The 17,446-nt window shown below is 36.7% G+C and overlaps 1 protein-coding gene and 1 long non-coding RNA gene across 3 annotated transcripts in view; both read left to right on the forward strand.

The window, feature by feature from the left end:
• LOC139363807 (uncharacterized) overlaps positions 1-16,798 on the forward strand; it is a 38,800-nt gene extending 22,002 nt beyond the window's left edge. Inside the window, exon 2 of the long non-coding RNA XR_011624811.1 lies at positions 1-16,798. This exon is cut by the window's left edge and continues 13,839 nt beyond it. This is a non-coding gene — a long non-coding RNA (uncharacterized lncRNA).
• Positions 1-17,446, forward strand: part of LOC105471088 (ephrin A5) — a 296,118-nt gene that overhangs the window by 24,734 nt on the left and 253,938 nt on the right. The gene's annotated exons all lie outside the window — the stretch shown is intronic.

Raw genomic sequence — 17,446 nt, forward strand, 5'->3', positions numbered from 1 at the left:
TGTGTGTTTGCTGGTGTTTCTGCATTTATTAATTTGTTGGACATGAACTTAATGTTTTTCATTTCCTTGTTATCTAATAAAAGCAGTTCAACTTAACTTAATCCAAGTTGAACTTTTATGGGATCTATTTTATCCCTCTCCATTATTTTATAATTCTGTAATCTTAAATTTTTTGATTATGAGAATGAGCATTAAAGTAGGTCTGTTTTACTAATAATTATTTCCAGTTACCAGTATAGTTATTTTCATTGACAGACATAAAATAAGAGCTCATTATAATTGCAATGCCAGTTATAGGACTATGATCTTGAACTGTGTTTCTCTTTTATAAATATTGAGTTACTGTTGATTTATTGTAGACAGTTATAGCCGTGATGCATTGTGAGATGCTGAAGAAAGTGTATATAGTAGCTACATATTTATACCAAAAAGTTTGCTTGTCTGGCTCTTAAATTTCCAGAATTGAATAAGATAGAAATATGTTGATATTTTGTTAAGATGCAAAATAAATCATCTTAAATACATACATATACTGCATTTTACATAATATTATCAACTATATTTCATTTTCTTGTGTTTCATATTGTTGTCCGGGTGATAATATCACAAAGATGCTACTTTTTAAAAAAAATTTGCATTATAGGGGCTTTATGCATGTGATAATTATCTTTGATATGTTATTTAAAATATCCTTAATAGTTGCCTACAGTATGCTGATAATCATGTTCAAAAGTCCCAATTTCAGTGGAATATATATAATAAAATACTATTTCTGGAGAAACTTAGAGAACTGATCCCAAATGTCTGTACTTTACACATGCAAGAAAATCCCATACAATGAAGCTTTTAAAAGAAGCTTTAAAAAAATTTCTTTGTAATCAAGGACATTCTATATTAAGAACCACTTGCAGCGATGGTACCCACTGATAGTAAGTAGAAGTATCTCCCTCACCATGTAAATATTTTTTTGAGAAGCAGTTGAAAGTTCTTTCAACAGCTGCCCCTTTCAATAAGATATGCACAAAATGAGTCAATGCGTGTGACCCTTTCTGTCTCAGTGTTTACAGGGAGATCCAGGAACTCAAGTAGATTTGTAAAAGGAAGAACTAGCACCAACATGTTTAATCAGTATTACCCTTTAGTATCCCTCAGTAATATTTATCTCACCTCACTGGACATTAATACCAGATACTTATAATCTACTTCGTTTCTTTGTGTTTACAGTAGTCAACATAGTGCTTGGCACACAGTAGGCATGTTGTAGAATTTTTAAAATATGAGAATGATAATGGCTTTAAGCATATAGTATCTTTAAATTTTTCAAAAATGTTTTGTATATAAGATGTATAACATGTACACCATGATATATGTATATCATATTTTGATATACAGAGTGAAATGATTACTGTATCAAGGAAATCAGTATATCCAATCTATCCCTTTTAGCATACTTTCAGTATATGATACAATCTTAATAACTATAGTCATCATGCTGTACATTCCATCTCTGGATTGCAACTGCGTACTCTTTGCCTATACCTTAGACACTAGGTACTAAGCACATACTGTCTGTTAGATTCTGCTTACCTGTCATTTTGTAGAAAAAGAGCTATGCTTTAGTTAACCAATTTTTTATTAGTTAATTGGAAGCCACAGCTAACCTATGATTATTCTTCACAGCAGAAGTGTAAATAGATCCTTATCCATTGTTTCTCTTAGCTGCATTGGTCTCAGCCTCTTAGGTATTTGAAAAGATAGATTGATGATGGCAAAACAGGTGACAGCTTCAGGCCACAGGGAATATGTGGTCAAATGAGTTTGGCTCTCTTAATGGTACTGAATCCATATTTATCTGGAGAAAACAATAATAGCTAAGTAGCTAATGTGATCAAGGTTTAGAATGAGCCTTTTATTGTGGTTGTTTTTGTTTTAGCAATCTTCAAATCAAGAGTTGCGTCTTTAAACATGCCTAACACTTTTAAACATTTGAGGGCTGTTCTGTAAAGAATTCATGACTTTAAGTATATGTAATATCCATAAGATGTGAATGAAAAGAACTACCCCTGCCCAATCTTTCTGAAGTGAGAGTCAGACAAAAATATTTATTTGGTCTGGTGTTTTAGAGTAAATTTAATGACTAGATTGACTATAGAACTTGATTCAGTATAGTGTGAACAAATTGGTTTACATGGCACTAAAAACACTCTTATACACACCAAGATCTGCTAGATATAAATTTGGCAGAGTTATTAACATGTGAATAGAGAATGCTACTTACGAGGACTTTAAAACAAATTATGAAGGGTAGTACAAATTTAATTCGGTCAGTTGGGAAAAATACTTTGGATAAAATACCGGTGGACAGTTTAGTGCTACGCAAGTTTAAAGGTAGCTTGGAAATTACTTCAACTTCTCCAAGGCAGATTTACTGATCTTTGTGTCCCCTTGTTTGGAGCTTTTCACATAATAGATATATATTTTTTTCTGGATGTATTTAACCCATGTCTGAATAGCTGAAGACATTTGTAAGCCATGGCATTATATAATTGACTATAAATAACTAATGCATGTGGGGCTTAATACCTAGGTGATGGGTCGATAGGTGCAGCAAACCACCATGGCACGTTTACCTAACAAACCTGCATGTCCTACACATGTATCCCAAAACTTAAAATTTAAAAAACAGAACAGGCCAGGTGCGGTGGCTCATGCTTGTAATCCCAGCACTTTGAGAGGCCGAGGTGGGCAGAACACCTTAGGTTGGGAGTTCGAGACCAGCCTGACCAACATGGAGAAACCCTGTCTCTACTAAAAATACAAAATTAGCCAGGTATCATGGTGCATGCTTGTAATCCCAGCTACTCAGGCTACTCGGGAGGCTGAGGCAGCAGAATTGCTTGAACCCAGGAGACGGAGGTTGCAGTGAGCTGAGATCGCACCATTGCTCTCCAACTGGGGTGATAGGGCGAGACTGTCTCAAAAAACAAACAAAAAACAAAAAGTAAACAGTAGTCACTTAAAATTTGTTGAGGAAATTCACTTAAACTCTTGATTGAGCATCTATTATGTGTCAGTTACCAACTAGGTAATTAACAAAGATTTTTTGATGACAAAATAGTTATTCATGAAAAAATAACTGGATTTGTCTGCTTGTTACAGCAAAAAGTACAAGTTTCTATTTTTATATGAGATTTCTTTGGATGCAAGTATTTTTTCTGTTTAATGAACCTATTCCGATAGACCATGTTTTGTTCACTAATTTGAATAAATATTTTTTGAAATGAAGCAAAATGTCGTATTTTTTTCTAAATAATGATTTTTTCTCATTTTTTATTTTTAAGTAAGCACTAAAGTTTTTCTGAAGGTTAGTAGAAGCTAACAAGTAGCAATGTAGTATTTGTCTGACGAATCTGAGCCAAGGTGACTATTTATCTCTAATGGAGGATGACAACGACGGATTTAAGAAGTCATCCCCTGTATTGTCTCCAGCACAAAAACCTTCCGCCTGCATCTTTCAGCTTGTATCACCACTTCTAAAGGATCCATGGGCAAACTGCTGAATTTTTATTAATCAGCTTAACTTAATGAGATGAAAAGACCTTTTCAAAAGAATGGAGAAGGGAGAGACAGATACTGAGAGCTACTCTAATTCTTTTCCATGAAAAAAACATTTTCCTCCCTGATTTTCTAGGGAAGACATATTCAGTTGTTTCCAGGTAATTCATCCGGCAAGTCTTTCTGATTTTCACACACAGACTTTCTCTAGCCGTGTGCTGCCTTTATTATTACTATTATTATTATTAAAGTAAATTGCTATAAAGAAGAATTAATGAGAGTTGAGGGGGGAAATACCTTTGGGAAAGAAGGCAGGAAAGCTTAAGCTGATAAAACATGACTCTTTTTTGATGGGCGCTCTGTTTGGATAACTTGCCCTTGTCTAAATTCTTCTCTCTTCTGGTCCTTCCTGTCCCCACTCCCCCATTCACTCCCCCTCTCTTGTCAAGCTTACTTCATAAACGGTAGCAGCTGGAGATCTTTTAGTGGCATTCAGGGATTACTTCCCTTTGGGGTTTTAATAAGCCCTGATGCTTGAAACACAGTGAAGGCGCTTCTGGAGACAATCACCGTTCAGGCTGGGACCATGGGACCCTTTTGGGGGCCCAGATGGTTGTGTCTGGAGAGCACCCCAGGATGTGCTACAGATGGCAGATCACTGAAGCAGGGTGTCCAGGGGCCTGAATGATAGATAAGGAAGCAGTCAATAGAGGGATGGGCTTCTGTGTAGTCAGTAGAGGGTGCTTCCTATGATTTCTTAACCCACTTGACTCACAGCCCACAAATCCCCCTGTAAATGGTTGCATTTGAATATATGACCAGTCAGAATTGCTACCACTAAAGTCCATGTAGTCCAGTGCTTACCAGAACCCCTGTAATGGGACCCGCATCCCTGCACAGTGGGAGCACTAGCATGGCAAGATTCTGATTTCATTTGTTAGATGTACTGAAGTGTTATTTAAAGGACTAAGCCACCCAGTGCAGGGGCATCAGTGTTAGAAGATACATGTGCTATTGCCTCCTGTTGTTTTTTCTGGCCCTCCTAATAGTTTTCTTGTATTACCTGGTGATTTGTCTCAATATATGCCTTTTAAAATTTAGTTCAGAGACTGAATCAGGAAAACTATATAAAGATGGTACCACATGGGGCCTTCAAGATCGTTTAGTTTTTTTTTCTTTCTTTCAGGTGAGGAAAATGGACAAAATGACATTTTAGATGTCACAGAAAACTCAAGTCTGTCTTCTTATCTATAATTTATAAGATTTTTTTCTTCCCACTCTCCCCATGAAACTCTTTGTTTAAAGTGGTCCCTAAAAGACTTAATAGAAAATTCTAGTGCCAAGGAGGCTCCTTTAAAAACCACGACCACTCCCCATATCCTTTCTTTCTCTCCATTTTGCAAACATTTTACTTTTTCTTCTGTCTTCATACCATCTTCTACCATCATGGCTTCATGTCCTTCAGGAAAGTAAAAACACACATTTTAGGGAATGTTTTAACTGCCCAATTAAATGTTGATTAAGTGGTGATATTCTCCAGTCTAGGAAAAATTTTAGAACTCACGTGCATTCCAGGGAAAGAAGTCTTGTTTTGGAGGGTTGAGAATTGATTCACTCTCGACACTCCTTGGCTTTTTTTGTTGACAAAATTGTATATATGGTCTACAAGATGATATTTTGATATAGGTGTACATCGTGGAATGACTAAATCAAGCTGTTTAACATATGCATTACTTCACATATTTTTTGTGGTGAGAACCCTTGAAATCTGCTCTCAGCAATTTTGAAGTATACAATATATTATTAACTATAGCCACCATAATGCACAATAGATCTCTTGAACTTATTCCTTCTGTCTAAGGGAAAGTTTGTGTTCTTTGACCAAAATCTCTCCAATCCCTACAATCCCCTCCTTGGCCTTTTAAACAAAAGTGACGTGTCTCATTAGATAGATTTTGGGACACAGGAAATAAGATTGATTATGATTTTACTAAGTCATTGAATGATGGTGATAGAGGGTGCCACTTAAAATGCCATCTGTTTGGGCTAGGCCTTCTCTGCCTTGTCTCCACTTAATCCAGCTCATGGCTTTTAGATACTGCCCTTTTTTGACAGTTCTGACTGGGGAAAACGAGAGTATGGGCAGTTTTAGGCTAGCCATTGGGTTGAGCATGGGCTTGATGTGGAGCTGGAATATAGGAAACAGCTGTTCTTTGTCTGGGTGGACAGTCATTGATTTTTAAATACTTGGGCCTCCTGATGGCATAAAAACCCATTTGTGCCTCTTTAGATTAAGGTTAATTTTTGTGGTAGTGAGTGCAGATGCAATGAACAGATGCTGCACACTTGCTTTGGCTTTTATAATACTCTTTATACTTTAAAATGAAATTTAATTAAAAATTAAATGCATCATTAGTTCATAAAAAGAAAAAAATCCTTAAATAGAATGTATTGCATCAAATAAAATCATCGTCCCAGTATACCTTGGGAGTTGATGTATTAATAAACTTCCCGGATAAAAGTGAACTATTACTGACTAGGTTTTTTATTTTTCTCCCCTATACGTAGTCCACAGCCTACCATGCTCTTGTGCATACAGTGATTTCCTGAAACCGTAGTAACCTTAATCAGAAAATTATAAGCACTGGAAATTGATGATTATTCATTTTCTCTGACACAAGGAAAAGCAGTTTCCAAAATGTGTGTGAGCTTTATTTCTACATAGTTTTTTTTTTTTTTTTTTTTTGAGACAGAGTCTCACTCTGTTGCCCACACTGGAGTGCAGTGGTACAATCTTGGCTCACTGTAACCTTCACTTCCTGGGTTCAAGTGATTCCTGTTCCTCAGCCTCCCGAGTAGCTGGGACTACAGGCACACACCACCATGCCCGGCTATTTTTTTTAATTTTCAGTAGAGATGGGGTTTCACCATGTTGCCCAGGCTGGTCTCGAACTCCTAACCTCAAGCAATCCCCCTGCCTTGGCCTCCCAAATTGCTGGGATTACAGGTATGAGTCACCGCACCCAACCTAGTTTTAATCACATCCATATATCTTATCTCTATCTATCTATTTATCTATCTATCTATCTATCTATCTATCTATCTATCTATCTATCTATCTATCTATCTATCTACATACCAGGTTGCTAAAATTCAAACTCAGAAATATAAGAGAAGTGACCTGGTGTGGCCTGCTCGGGTCTGCCCACTGGCTCCCTAGGTTCTCATCTCCTAGGGAAAGGGTGTAGCCTGCTCGGGTCTGCCCACTGGCTCCCTAGGTTCTCATCTCCTAGGGAAAGGGTGTAGCCTGCTCGGGTCTGCCCACTGGCTCCCTAGGTTCTCGTCTCCTAGGGAAAGAGAGACTCCCAGGTTGTTTGTGATTGACCTTGCATGTGGCAGCATTCTCATTTGTCTTTCAAAGTATCTGTATAGTGGTTACCTCTGTGATTAGGAAAGCATTTGTAGTTTAGAGCTGTAATACTGCAAGACAGTCCGCTCACCTGCAGATAATGTTTCATTAGCCTCTTCCAAATTGACGGGGCTGGCTGCCTCCACGTATTCCTCTGGTGAAGCTGAATGATCGCTCTGTTTGTTTTCCATGTTCTTGTTACCGGTCACTTTCAGTAAGGATTCTCCCCGCAGGCCTTATTAAAGTAACCAGATAAACAAACTGTACTTCCAAATCAGGAAGACAGAAGACTTGCTATCACTAAATCACATTGGATTTATAATGTTATGATTATGAACTTATTTTCACTATAGAAGTAGCTTCACATTAAAATAACGTTTACACATATTTCTACAACTCATTTTGGGATTTGAGCTTTTCTCATATGCTTAGCTATTAATTGAGTGAGTCTAGCCTTTTTTTTTCTCTTAATATGATATAATGAGTATTTTTCTCATACTGCTGGAAGCAGGCTGAATAATATTGAAAACTATCCTTGTCAAGTACTGCATATATTATCATCAAGATTAGCCGTCCTGTTCCTGGGCACTTTAGTTCAATGGGAAACCACCTTCCCCCAAAGTTTCGGTTACCCCGTGTGTCTGGGAAATGCAGATTAAAAAATGGCTTTAAGTCTCAGTCTCTTGGTGCCTTTAATATATTAATAACCACTGACCGGCCAAGATGGAGAAATCTAGTTATATCAGGCATATCCCAAACCTCCTATGTTCACATACTGACTTACTGTTCCTTACTGTTAGACACCTATGTTGTTTTGTTTTCATTTTTTCATAAGTGACATATAAATAACTTATTTTTGGCTTAAAGCTTTTCTTATATTTTGGTATAGCTCTAGGGTACAGTATTAGGATAATGGGATCAAACTATTAACATGGTATAATTTTTAGTAATATTGTCAGATTATAGTTTCATTACACTCTTACTAGCTCTGGGTATTTTTTTAAGAAACAAAAAATGTGTTTTAATAGGCATTTTTTTGATAATGAAATAGAGGCTTGTTCATTTGTTTACTGTTTACAAAGGCACTAATAATTGGTAACGCTTGCTCTTATTAACCTATGCCATTAGAAAAAAAAATACTACTACCAGCTACCATCCTGCTGAGTTGAGCCCTGTACTGAGCGCTTAATACATTTATAGTCTGTACAATAGCATTAAGATAAAAAAATAAAAATTACATAGCACTTCCCATGTGCCAGTCTCTTTTCAAGCACTGTGCATACGTAAAGTCATATAATTTGCCTAATGACCCTATGAGGTAGGTACTACACTGCCGTCTTCATTTTGCAGTTAAGGATACCAAGGCGTTGAGAGATTATTGGATGAAAGTTACACCATTAGTAAGTGACAGAATTGGAATTATGAACGGTGGAAGTTGGTTCCAGAGTCTGTGCTCTTAACCATTTTACTGAGCTTCTGTTGCTAGTACTATTGTTTAAGCAGGTATATGTCATCTTATCGAATTTACCAAATGAATACTGCCAATTCACTGCTGCTCCTCTTTTTCCAAAGTAGTGGTAGTCTAGAAAATTTAAATGATAACCCCGCATTTTAAAATTCCAACTTATGTTGCTTATTCTGTGTGTGGTGGGTATGGGATGGAGAAAAATGGGAAAATGTTAAATCACCAAAGTAATACGTTGTGTTTTAAATGAAACATTTTTATAACTGAAGGCTGAATTCTTACTACCTGAGTGCTTTCTATATGCTTCTACAGTATTCTGCAACATACCACATGTATCTTTTTTTCTATTTTATTAAATCCATTTAATTGTCAGGTAAAAACTGTGTATATTTATGGTTTACAACATGTTTTGATGTATGTATACATTGTAGAATGGCTAAAGCAAGCTATTTAACATATGCATTAGTTCACATACTTATTCGTGTGTGTGTGTGTGTGTGTGTGTGTGTGGTGAGAACGCTTAAGATCTATTCTGTTAGCAATTTTCAAGTACATTCATCTCTTGGTATCTGTGGAGGATTTTTTCCAGAAACTCTATGGATAGCAAAGTCCTCGGATGGTCAAGTCTCTTATATAAAATGGGAATAGTGTCGTGTTTGCATATAATATATGCACATCCTCCTGTATAATCTAGATCATCCCTAGGTTACCTATAATAACTAATATAGCATAGATGTAAATAGTTGTCATACTGTATTTTAACTTTTGTATTTTTGTATTGTTATATCTTACTGGGTGCTTTTTTAAAAAATATTTTTGATCCCTGCCTGTTTGAATTTGTGGTTGCAGTAGGTCAACTGTATGCAATGCATTGTTATTAGCTGTAGCCACTTTATTGTATAATAGATCACTTGAACTTATTTCACTTAACTGAAATTTTGTGTTATTTGACTAATATCTCTCTTCTTTCTTCACCCACCCACCCACCCCAGTCTCTGGAAAACATTTTACTCTCTCTCTCTGAGTTCTACCTTTTTAGCCTCTGCATATAAGTGAGATCACGAGGTATTGTATCTTTGATAAGATTTCTTGTGTGGATTGGCAAGCAAGAACCCTTAGGTTATCTACGATTAAAAGTAGTTGAAATGCAAAAGTGGCCTAAAAAAGTAAACTGTTGGCCGAGCACAGTGGCTCACGCCTGTAGTCCCAGCACTTTGCGAGGTGGGCGGATCACGAGATCAGGAGATCAAGACCATCCTGGCTAACACGGTGAAACCCCGTCTCTACTAAATATACAAAAAATTAGCTGGGCGTGGTGGCGGGCGCCTGTGGTCCCAGCTACTTGGGAGGCTGAGGCAGGAGAATGGTGTGAACCCGGGAGGCGGAGCTTGCAGTGAGCCGAGATCGCGCCACTGCACTGCAGCTTGGGCGACAGAGCGAGACTCAGTCAAAAAAAAAAAAGTAAACTGTTAGCTTAGTTTTTTTGTTTTCTCAGTAGGGGCTTTTAAATTTAAACTGATTATACATAGTACATTATATATATAAAATCAGTTTATATATATATATATACACACACACACACACTATATATGTATCTTCTATTTTGAAAAATTTTCAACTAAAAATAACCTAATCCATATATTTTAAAAACTCAGTACCACACTTGAAAAGCAAACACACACACACATACACACAGAGTGCCTTGCTGTGAATATTTGGTCTTGAACCTTTCTAATAATACGCTTTCTCTCTCTGAAGCCTTATTCATCTCCTGTTAGCATTCTCCCATGAATTGAGAGTTAGGTTTGTGATTTTCTTGACAGATGCTGGAAGCAGGCTGGAGTCAAAGGACTTCTCTTGTCATTCTAAATATTATAGATTGAAATGACTCATTTTAACCAAAAGTCATTCTTGGGAGTGGATTAAAGATTGGAGAAGATATGGCTGTACTCTTGTTTTTTCTGGACTTTTGATTTCTCTTACAATTCTATTACGATTTTATTTTTGGTTATGGTTTATCAAAAGAAAGTGACCAATAATGAACTCATTTACTGTCATTGGCTTTATAAAAGAAATTTAAGCCTCCCACACAAAATTTAGGGTTGGAAATCTTGCTTAGTGCAGCATTTAGGTATTTGTCATGGTCATTACTGGCTTGAATAAAATTAAATAAACAAAAAGCAGGCAAATTTTAGAAAGATTTATAGTAGGTTATTCTTATAAAACCAGAAAGCTGAAATCTGGTTGATTTAAACCAGACATGCTTGCTTTACTCTGAAATATTTGTAAAACACTAAATACTTTTCATGCTCTTTTCTAATGGTTTACAGATTATTGCCCTGTGTCATCACATCACTGCCCTGCCAGAACCTTATCACCTTCACAGCTGGTTATTATGGGACCGTGTTTGCCCATGTTTCACTCTTTCCCTTTGAACAGTTTTCATGGGGTTTAGCTTTAATAGAGGAAGTGTTGTTATGCAAGATACGTGGCTTATGCCATCCATATTCAAGAGTATGATCTGATCTTCTTGAAGAAAAACTGGACAAGATATTCCAAGTTACATTAGCTATAATAAATAATATGATGGGATATGGTAACTCTTTTGGAAATACATATCTTAAGCAGATAAATCAAACACATCTTTTCTTTCAGATTTTCTGTTTCGTTAATAGCTTGACGGTGTCCAGAAGAAACTTACATGTCATTTGGTTAAAACTTGTCATGGCTTCTCACCGTTTTGGATTATTAATCTATAAAGGATGCGATAAAGCATTTTCTTGTATTGAATGTGAACATGCTTTGTGCTTTTGGCTCCATGAAATACTCAATTCTGTTCGCCATCCTTGCAGGCAAGCTGGGCAGGAAAACTTTTGCATGCACATGCAGCATGTGGGGAGGGGATTGAAGTCATGGCATCTTGATTCAAGGACTTTTTTTTTCTCATTTAACAGTGATGTTTATCTGGAATACATCTTGAGGAGAGTCTTAGGAGTCACACATATATATGCAAAACATATTTATGTACACACACCTATATAAAATATGTTTTCATGGTACTTTTATTATTAGCATTAGTTAAGAACTTTAGTTGGCTTTTGTCTGAAACTGATTTCAGCATCAGTTATAGCATGCAGAATATCTAATGTGGTAGCTTAAGTGACTCATTTAAGCAAAAATATTTTAAAGTCATAAAAAGGATAAGAAAGAAGAAAATGATATTTTAAGCATTGATGCTTCAATAATATTTTCAACCTGTGTCCCTTAGGTTTAACTGTCCCTGAGAAGTTTCATTTGCTCACAATCTGGGCGAACTAGCATGACCTTGCTGAGTGTTGGCTCACTCCTGAGACGATCTGTCCTAAGGATGAGTGCTTTTACTAACCTGGACTTCACTGTCAGTGTGTCTGCACAGAGCTGAATTGATACATCTCCATTTCTTAATGAGGAGTTTGGTCTTAAATGTAGTGAACCCTCTCACTGTGAGGCTGTCTGTTACCTAAGGCTCAAAATCTATCATAATTATCGTTTCTCTTAAACACCCATCATTAAGTAGTGCACAAAATGCTTGCCTTAAAAGGATAGTTTCATGGAGATTGCTTCTTGGGTGTGTGTCAGCACAAAATGAAATCCCTGGGGTTAAGAAAAAAGAAGCACTTACACATTGAAAAGTGGTGAAAAATCTACAAATTCAAATACTGCCAACTGAAAGGCAGTTAATGGGTTGCATGTTGGTACAACCAGAGGCAGCCAGCTCTGTGCCCTGCTGAACCACTGGGGTAAGATTTCCTTCACTTGTGGTGGTTTGACATTGAAAAACCAGGAACCCGTTATGTGAGAAGTAGCTTGTTTTGCCTAGACAAGAATATACATCTAACTTTGGGCTAAAAATTATAAGGAGTTGGCTCAAAGCAAAAAATAAAATAAAAGCAGTTATACATTAAAGTAAAAACCCTGCATCATGATTTATTGACTTTGGCCATATCAATTTGCTAAATCATATGGATGTGATTTAAGAAGAATGTTATTTTAAGAAGCTTTGCTCCCCTTTAATTTGACATGACTAAACCTGAAGCCTTCTGGAAACCACAGTTCAAAATGGTTTTTCCCCCTAGAGTTTTCATCAATTTGCATTTAGAAATGCAATATTAGCTCTCATGTAGACTAAGGATTAATTTTGGAATATTTCTAGATAATGGAAGTCTCATTCCAAAAGTGAAGTTGACTAGCATTTGATGTAAGTTAAATGCATTTCTTTTGAATTTTATATATTTTAAGGTCAGTTTTTGTCAACCTCCCTACTGGTATCTAGTTTTATTCCTTTCCCTTTCACTCTTGTATATGCTATTGGGGTTGTTCTACCTTTTTAAACATTAGAAATGTTGCATTATACGTTGGAAATTATCTCCATGAAGATCAATAGACTTGAGACAGTTATCTGAACTTCTCCCATTTGAAATACTGTCATCATTTTTGGTGTGGGTGTACGCCGTTAAGGATTCAGGTTAAAACTTAGTCTGCCTATGTGGATAAAGAACATCCACCTGGCATCAGATACAGTCAGTGTTACTGAGTTTGAACTCCCCAGGGCATTGGTGAGAGGGTACCTGTTTTCTTGGAAGTTTTTGAACATACGAAAGTTTCTTCTTTGTTGTGAACTTTCTTTCTTCTTTTTTGAGAGAGGATCTCATTTGTTGTTCAGGCTAGAATGCAGTGGTGCCATCATAGCTAACTGCAACCTCAAACACCTGGGCTCAAATGATGTCCCACCTCAGCCTCCTGAGTAACTAGGACCACAGATGCATACCACCATGCCCAGCTAATTTTCTAATCTTTTGTAGAGACAAGGTCTCTAGATTGCACAGGCTGGTCTTGAATTCCTAGCCTCCATGCGAACCTCCCAGCTTGGCCTTCCAAAATGCTGTGATTACGGGAGTGAGACACCATTGTGAATTTTCAAATCACAATAAAAAAAAAATAGCATACTAATAAAGAGACTTGAAGAACTTCTGTATCACAGTTGAGAGATGGTGAGGTGTCATTTAAAAGGGGGTTAGACCAGTCACTTCTACTGTATCTGTTATCCCCTGCCAGCTCCCAATTATACTTTATCATTAAACATACTGTGTGGTAAAGAGATCATCAAGTCTGAATTTTGTTAAAGTCTGAATAACTTGATATGAAACGATGCCTTTTCTCTTAAAATCTTTTCATATGGAATTGTTTCCCTTTTTTTTCTGGAAGATATAAGATGACACCCACTGCTAAAATATTGTTCCCTGCAATTCCTAGGCTAGATCTAGGGCCAAAAATGAAAGAAAGAAAAGTTCTTTGGATCTGTGGCCTGTGATTCTTAGCTAGTTTTTTCAAGTGTGAATACGTTTGTGAACAGTTCATTCAGTTTGCCCCTTTCCTCCCTGTGGGCAGTGAACAGGAGGTTCATGGGTGAATGTGCTCCCTGCTGTCCCCAAATTGGCCATTCTGGGACATTCGGACCTTCATTGTGCCTCACATTCCCCTGGCCTCCTATCGTTGATAAAAGGAACATGGCACGCAGGTGTTTAAATTATTTATCGTCATAATCGGCCTTTATGTTACACTGCCTGGCCAGCCCCTGTTATTCTAGTGCATAATTGATGGTGCTCAGAAGTGGAAAAGTTAGAAAAGCGGAAGTAATGTGATGCAGCAGTGCCATGAGGCGTGGGGCCCCGGCAGTGAGGGCAGTGCAGAGAGGGGCTGCTGCTGGCCACCGCCAGGACGCCTCACAAGGGCCCGGGCTTACTTGGCATCTTGTCAGGAGATTTTTCGCTTCTTGCTTTGTCCATGCTGAAAGGGACAGGAAAGGTGGAAAGAGCACATCAGGTTTTTAACAGCCTAATTGCATGTCTCATCCTGGCTCTTGAGTAGAACTGGTTGGCTTACTTATAATTCATCATGAAAAACACATTCATAACGTTTTTGGAGGAGTAGTTCATTGCGGGAAAGGACCATGAGTCTTGGCCCCATTGGTATTAAGGACAACAAATGACTCACAAATAATGAAAGCAGGAAGAAATTTTTAAAAAGCAGATTGCACTTTTAAAAATGACTTCAATTTAGACTACCGAAGAACTTCCCTCTTGTTATATCTCTGTGTGTCATTTATTGGAAAGCAAGAAGTTAAAAAAAAATCTGCATTGTACACAAAAGTGCACTTGTAACCAGAATTAGTTTAGTGCAGATTAAAGGCATAGAAAGAAAAGTAAAATACTGAATTATAAGGTGAATTCTACAATGTAATCTTGGTAGAGTTATTTCAAAAGGATAATTTTAAAACTTAAATATTTTGGGGTGCATTAGTAGATTAGGAAAATATTTTCAAAGAATATCCTCAACAATTATATTGGAGATCTCCTATAATGGATTAAAAAGTTTGATATGCACATTATTATTTTCATCCTAGGAGAGTGTTTGAGACACAGCCTCTGGATTTTCTGTTATAGGCTTGCTCAGGAAAGGCAAGGAGATGGGAGAAAACAAAATTTATCTGGATAAAATTTGGTGAGATTTTGTTTACATTTGAAGAGACAGGTTGTGGAGCACTTGGTTATTGAAAGGATGTTCTTAAACTAGAGTAATAAAGATGAAGAGAAGAACAAGGAAGACGAGGAAAGGATGCTGGAGGGGAGAATAGACGAGGAGGTAGAGAATAGTGTGTTAAAGAGGAAAAAAGTAAATAGTTGACAAGAATGGGGGATTGGAGGTATAGGAAAGAGAATGGTGAAAGGTCTCCAGCATTTGTGAGTCTTGCTTACCTAATGTATCCACACTTTTCCTTGCTGGAATTTTGCTAAAGTGTTACAATTTTTTATGGGTTCTTATAAGTATATCAAGGTCTTTGTGGATGGATGCAATTACAAATAAGATATGTTGGAGGAGAGGAAAAACACTGGAGAAGGGAGCAGCAGAGAGTGAGTGAGGAGAAAAAGGAGAAAGGAATAAGAATGAAGCAAGAATAGTGAGTTAAAAACGGGGAAAAAGGCAAGGCTGTTGAGAAGAGAGAAAGAAAAGGAGATGGGACAGAGGTAAGGGGAGAGAAAAGAGAGGGAGATACGAAGGAATTAGAGAACCGGCTGTTTATAAAATGCTATGCCTTCCATTACTGGCTCGTTCTTCCCTCTTGGCCATGTGCTGGGCAGCTGGTGGCTGGAAGGCTGTGAAGTGTGGCCAGCATCTCTCTGTTGCAGGGATCTCCTGGGAGGTACAGCGAGGGTTTCTTTTTGGGTGGCTGGCCTACTTGCTTCCTTTCTAAAGCAGCAACCATCCTGTGATGCAGCAGTGAAAAAAATCAAATTGAAACCTAATAAACTGCATATAAATACAAAACATCCAAATATGTGTATTACTTTGAGAAAGCAGACCTCAACTAAAGCCTTGATAAACGATTCTGATAACTTTATTTCCCCCCTCCCATTTTCTTTCTAGGAGAAAATTAATACTTTATGTCAATGCTTTTTAAAATTGAAAATGATCAGAATATTTTATGCTATAAAGATAATAAAGTGTAAATATTTATCTTTTTTGTAGGAAAATAAACATGTCTACATCTCAAAATTATTTTTCAATTGCATAAAGAAATTACTTATTTCATATCCATCAGTGTTTTATGGGAAGAGTTGTTCTTGTATTTTCATATAAAACATTAATTTTTTGGTATCCAGTAAAACTATTTGCTCAATGAATGTCTACAAGTGTACTCTTTTAGTTTTACCATAGGCAAAATTTATATATTGTGTATGTTTGTTCGTATATGTATATATATGAAAGACATATGTATATATACGTATATGTACGTGTGTACAAATGTACATTCATATATATGTGTAGAAATATTCCATATATATGAAAAGGACAGGGCACATGAGAGAGTGTGTGTGTGTGTGTGTGTGTGTGTGTGTGTGTGTATTCAGGCCCTACATAACAATGTTTTTAGTCAACAATGGACTACATTTATAATGGTGGCCCCATAAGATTATAATGGAGCTGAAAAATGCCTATTGCCTAGTACTTACCATACTATACTTTTTATCATTATTTTTGAGTATAATCTGTGTACTTATATATTTAAAAAAGTTAACTGCAAAACAGCCTCGGGCAGGTCCTTGAGGAGGTATTCCGGAAGAAGACATTGTTATCATAGGGGATGACAGTTCTGTGTGTGTTATTGCTCCTGAAGACTTCAGCAGGACAAGATGTGGAGGTGGAAGACAGTGATATTGATATTTCTCACCCTGTGGAGGCCTAGGCTGATATGTGAGTTTATGTCTTAGCTTTTAACAAAAGTTTAAAAAGTAAAAAAAAAAAAAAAAAAAAAAAAAATTAGTAAAAACCTGATAAGGATATAAAGAAGATACTTTGTAGAGTTGTACAGTGTATTTGTATTTCAAACTAAGTGGTATTACAAAAGAGTCAAAAGGTTAAAAGAAAAGTTTATAAAGTAAAAAGTTACAGTAAGTTAAGGTTAATCTATTATTGAAGAAAAAGTATTTTTAATAAATTGAGTGTAGCTTCAGTGTCCAGTGTTCATAAAGTCTACAGAAGTGTACAGTGCTGGGTCTTCATATTCACTCACCGCTCACTCACTGACTTACCCAGAGCAACTTCCAGTTCCACAAGCTCCATTCATGGTAATGTTCCATATAGGTGTACCATTTTAAAATCTTTTATAACATAATTTTACTGTGTCTTTTCTATGTTTAGATACATTTAGATATACAAATATTTACCACTGTGTCACAATTTTCTACAGTGTTCAGAATAGGAACTTGCTATACAGGTTTGTAGCTTAGAGGCAAAGGGCTATACCATATAGCCTGGGTGTGTAGTAGGCAATACCATCTAGGTCTTCGTAAGTACACTCTATGACATTCACACAGTGGTAAAATCACCTAATGATTTCTCAGAACATTTCTCCTTCATTAAATGACACATGACTTTATATTAAATAGACTATAGTTTAGAGCAGGGTGTTCCGTCTT

The sequence above is a fragment of the Macaca nemestrina genome, chromosome 6 (genome assembly GCF_043159975.1).
Source record: "Macaca nemestrina isolate mMacNem1 chromosome 6, mMacNem.hap1, whole genome shotgun sequence".
In the NCBI taxonomy this organism is placed as follows: Eukaryota; Metazoa; Chordata; class Mammalia; order Primates; family Cercopithecidae; genus Macaca; species Macaca nemestrina.